Source organism: Nannospalax galili, unplaced genomic scaffold, assembly GCF_000622305.1.
Source record: "Nannospalax galili isolate Female #2095 unplaced genomic scaffold, S.galili_v1.0 scaffold302, whole genome shotgun sequence".
Lineage (NCBI taxonomy): Eukaryota > Metazoa > Chordata > Mammalia > Rodentia > Spalacidae > Nannospalax > Nannospalax galili.
Window position 1 is genome coordinate 1,981,891 of NW_008350120.1, and position 5,297 is coordinate 1,987,187.

General features: G+C 45.0%; 1 pseudogene; it reads right to left on the reverse strand.

Annotated features, from left to right (window-relative positions):
- Positions 1-851: 851 nt before the first annotated feature.
- Positions 852-1,308, reverse strand: LOC103745327 (annotated as a pseudogene).
- Positions 1,309-5,297: the final 3,989 nt, after the last annotated feature.

A 5,297-nucleotide genomic window follows, 5' to 3' on the forward strand; every position in this document is an offset into this window, starting at 1 on the left:
CGTGCCCAGCTTCCAGGTAGACCTGGGACAGGAATTTGCTTTTAGCCTTTATCGGACTTGGCCTCAGGAGCTCTTGGAAGGAGTTTCTACAAGTTTCTCCCTCTCCAATCTGGAAGTGCTTGGGAGGGGTCCACGTGGCTGAATCTTCTCTTTAGGTCTTAGCTTAGGTTTGTCACAGGAAAGACTCCCTGTTCGGAAGCCTCCGGAGGTCTAGTGGATTTGCTGCTCACTTACGTTAGAGTGGAAGTCCTGTAGTGTAAGTGCTCATAAAACTAAGACCAGATCTGTATGTGTGGCTTAGTGGCAGAGCAGTCACTTGGCAAGCTCCAGAGCCTGGGTACCACCCAGGTGTGGCTCTGTGGGTGGTTACCATCCAAAAGGTTGTGGGTTTGAGTCCTAGCACAGCAAGAAAAGAAATCTTTTAAAAGACTTTTTTTAGTATTTAATAAATTTGATTTATTTAATGTAATTTCAAATAATTAGATTAGGAACCAAGGACAGTGAACAATGCTGTATATAACAGAAGCACATCTTGGATTTATTTAGTGATACTGATTTTAACTCAAAATGGGTATAAACTTGATATTTATGATGTATGTCTGAATTGCACCAAAAATAAAATATTTAAGAACCATCATGTGACTATCCAGTTTCCTTTCCATAGAGACTCTGCACCTTGAGTATCCTTCATTGCCGGAAACACATGTGATGGGGGAGCCCCTTAGGAGCTAAGGCGGCCCTTCTGCCCCTGGCAACCCCCGCCCCACCTTAGGGCACACCCCTTCCTGTCCTTCTGGGAGGAACAGTGGGCAAGGCCTGGAGTCAAGCATGTGAGTGAGCGCTGATGGGTCTTAAGACTCCTCATTCTGCGAAGGTTCCAGGATTCTTCAGCAGCAGTCAGCAAACTCTGCAAACAAAGGTTCCTGCATGTAAACTTTGCTTAGCTTGGCTTTCTTGTCCCTGATCCAGGTGGACCATCAGCTGCCTCAGGTGTGGATTGAGCAATAGGCTTCTTAAGTTGCACAGTCACCTACATTCTTTAAAGTCTGCAGAGCCACTCGGTCTTCTTCCTCATCACTATTGAGAGAATCAGCTACAGAGGAGTTGTCTGTGATTTCCTCAGGCCTCGTGTAGTCACAGGAACGTCGGCTGTTCTTTCTGTCTCAAAGGACACGGAGTTTCAGGGTTGCACAGCTGTTAGTGCTTCTGGAAGCAGGAGAGGGAGCATAGGCATGTGCCACAGCGGTGTTTGGGCCTCTCCGAGCAGATCGCCACACAGACTACAGTTCTGCAGTTGAGTGACACCATGGCCTCTCATAACAGACTTTAAAAAAAATGATTTATTTATTAGGGCTGGAGAGATGCTCAGCAGTTAAGAAGTTAAGAGCACTGACTGGTCTTGCAGAAGACCTGAGTTTGGTTCCCAGCACCTACATGGCAGTTAATAGCCATTCATAACTCCAGTTCCAGGGAATCAGACACCCTGTTCTGTCCTCTGTGGACATTGCATGCACATGGTACACATATACATTCAGGCAAAACACCCAAATACATAAAAATAAAAATAGATGCTGGGAGCCAAACCCAGGTCCTCTGCAAGAGCAGCCAGGCCTCTTAACTGCTGAGTCATCTCTCCCTTTTTTTTTTTTTTTTTTTTTGTCTTTTGAGACAGGGTCTCCCTGTAGCCCCAGCTGTCCTGGAACTCACTATGTAGACCAGGCTGGCCTCAAACTCACAGAGATCCACCTGCCTCTGCCTCCTGAGTGCTGGAACTAAAGGCGTGTGCCACCAAGCTCAGCTTCTCCAGCCACTTTTTTAAAAAAAATTTTATTATTTTATTTTATGTGTATGAGAGTATTGCCTGCATGTAGGCAGGTGCACCAGTGTTATGCAATGCCCGAGGAGGTCAGAAGAGGGTGTTGGATCCCCTGGAACTGGAGTTACAAATGGTTGTTAGTTGCCATGTGGATGCTGGGAATTGAACCCAGGTCCTCTGCAAGAGCAGCCAGTCCCCTTAACTACTGAGCCATCTCTCCAGCCCAACAGCTTTTTAAAGCTTTTAAAAGAAGTAATAATAATTGTGTGTGTGAGAGAGAGTGAGAGAGGGTTTGGTTTTGTGTGCCACGGCACGTGCTTGCTTTCTGGACTTGTCCCTCCTCTTCCCCGCTGTCCCCAAGGTCCCTCTTGTTCCCGCTGTGCTTCGTGTTCCAGGCGATTCTTCCTGCTTCCACCTCCCATCTTACTGTAGGATGGGCAGGGTTATACATGTGCAGCACCACATCTGACTTTTTACATGGGTTCTGGGGCCCACACTCAGGTTGTTCAGCCTGTGTGGCAAATGCCTTTACTCTCCAAACCATTTTGCTGGCCCCAAGGGGAAATAACCACTGTGTGTGTATGTGTGTGTGTGTGTGTGTGTGTGTGTGTGTGTGTGTGTGTGTGTGTGTGTCTGAGTGAATGTATGCTATGTATGTGCGGGTACTCAAGAAGATCAGAAAAAGGAGTCAGATTCCTCAGGCTGCAGTTACAGGCAGCTGTGAACTGCCTGATGTGGATGCCGGGAAGTGAACTAGAATCCTCTGGAAGAGCAGAAGGTAGTCTTAGCTGCTGCTGAGCCATTTCTCCAGCCCCCATGCCCCCCCTTGTTTTGGTCTTTTTGAGGTGGGGTCTTCCTGTAGCCCCAGCTGGCCGGGAACAGGCTGTATAGACAAGGCCCCTCTCACAGAGATCCACCTGCTTCTGCTTCCTGAGTGCTAAGATTTCAGGTACTTGCAACCACATCTGGTCCCTGAAAAAAAAATTTTTTTAAGTAAAAAATGAGAGCTGATGAGGTGGGTTAGCAGGTAAAGATGCTTTCCCTGCAAGCCTCATGACATGAATTTAATCCTTAGATCCCACGTAAAGGTGGAAGGAGAGAATTGACTCCATGGAGTTGTCCTCCACCGTCCACATACATGCCATGGCATATGGATCTTTCTCTCTCTCTCTCTCTCTCTCTCTCTCTCTCTCTCATCCACACACCACACACCACACACACACACACACACACACACACACACACACACACACATTTTTTAAGTTTAAAAAGTGACAGGCCAGAGAGATGGCTCAGGGGTTAAGAGCACCAACTGCTCTTGCAGAGGACCCGGGTTCGATTCCCAGCACCCACATGGCAGCTAACAACCATCAGTAACTTCAGGTTCAGAGGACATCAGCCTCCTTGGGCACTGCTCAACTCAGATGCACTTACACGCATGCAGGCAATACACTCACACATATAAAAAATTTTTTTTAATTAAAAAAATGAGAAGATGGAAATATGATAATTGCAAAAAACCACATCCGTCCAAGTTCCATTAAGTCACACTCATTTATTTTAAATATGTGCGACATTCTTGTTGGTACTTAGAGATAGGATGATGCAGGGTGGCTGGGTGGTGAGAGGCGGCGGGAGGACTGTCTAGGAAAGAAATCATTTTAACTTTGCTTTGCTTTCCCTTTCGGCTGCCAAGAAAGCACAGGCTGCATCCTCTAATTCAAACATGGGTGTCTCCAGAAACCTTTGGATCACATGAAACAAAGCCCGTCTGTTTTACCCTCTTGGAATTAGCATCTGAGCTTAATTCACTTAAACATTTTCTGACATTAGCTTGGTTCCCTCTTCCTACTTCTGTTATCTGCAGATCACAACTGGCACCTTTTAGATTTGGATCCACTTAGAAAATATTCTAGGTATTTTCAACCTTTCTTCTTAGTAGTAAATAGGGAAAAAATAAAGTTTAAAATGCAATAATGCAAATGTATATGCACAAGAATGTTTATTGCAACGGCAGAAATTGGAAACAAATGTTTATGAATTGAGGGTGGTTCAAACCATTAAATCATTAATAAGTGCTAAGAAAAGTGAAGGACAAGCGTGTGTGTGCATGTGCGTGTGCGTGTGTGTGTGTCATTTGATATGGAAGGCTGTATCTGATTAATAGAATAGTAAGAAAGCAAGCTATATACGGACCTTGTAGCTTGCTTACACCTATAATCCCAGCACTGGGGAAGCTGAGGCAGGAGGATCACTGAGAGTTCAAGTGAAACCTTGATTCAAAAAATAAGCAACTGCTGGGCATGGTGGCACACTGTTAGTTCCAGCAAGCAGGAGGCAAAGGCAGGCGAATCTCTGTGAGTTCAAGGCCACCCTGGTCTACATAGGGAGTCCCAGGCCAGTTGTCAGGGAGACCTTGCCTCAAAAAGACCAATGAAAAAAAGAAAAAAAGCCAAAAAAGCAACCAACCAGGCCAGGGAACCTGTGTCTGTTGCTCCCTGCTGGGATTAAGCTCAGGGCCTCACAGATGCTAGGCAGGCATTCTGCCAACCAAGCCAGCCACACATTCCCAGTCCTGGTTTTTTTAAAAAAATATTTTATTTATGACTGTGTATCTATGTAGGCATATGCAGGTGCCCAGAGAGACCAGAAGAGGGCATCAGATCCTCTGGAGCTGTAGTTACAGGTGGTTGGGAGTTGCCTGACATGTGGATTTGGGGGAACTGAACTTAGGTCCTCTGCAAGAGTAGCAAGTACTCTAGGCCATCTCTCCAACCCCTCTGGTTTGTTTTAGTGGTTTTTTTTTTTTTGAGACAGGGTTTCACTATGTAGCCCATGAGGGCTTCAAAATTCAGTCCTCCTCCCTCTGTCTCCCTAGTGCTAAATTACAGCATATTTATACATGTCAGCATGTACTTTTTTCATAATGAAATTGGATATTTTAACCATTGAGATAGTAACCAAAAGGCTAATTGATAAATGTGGAGGTTTTAGTGGAAGCTGTGCCCATCTCTAACCACAGGCTTGTAGTAGAAAATCGTCCCCTCTTGTCTCTTCTACATCAGTTACTTTTGAAATCTAACTTTGTATAAAATGTATTTTTGAGCCATTTCATTTTAAAGATGCTCACTTGGGGTTCTTAAAAATTAATTAAATCTTTTGTCTTTGAAGTTTAATTCTTCCATTTCTAGCACACTATTCATGGTTGTCAAGAAAATGGCCATTTAGGTAATTTGCACCTAGAGCAGGGGTGAAGGGATGTTGGATTTAGAAATAGTCAGAGGACCTGTAGAGCAGGCTCAGCACTGACTGATCTTGCAGAGGACCGGGATTTGGTTCCCAGCACCCACATAGCAGCTAAGAACCATCAGTAACTCCAGTTCCAGGGGCTCTGACACCCTCTTTTGACCTCCACAGGCATTGCACAACACAGGTGCACTTACATACATGCAGGCAATACACATAAAATAAAAATAATAAA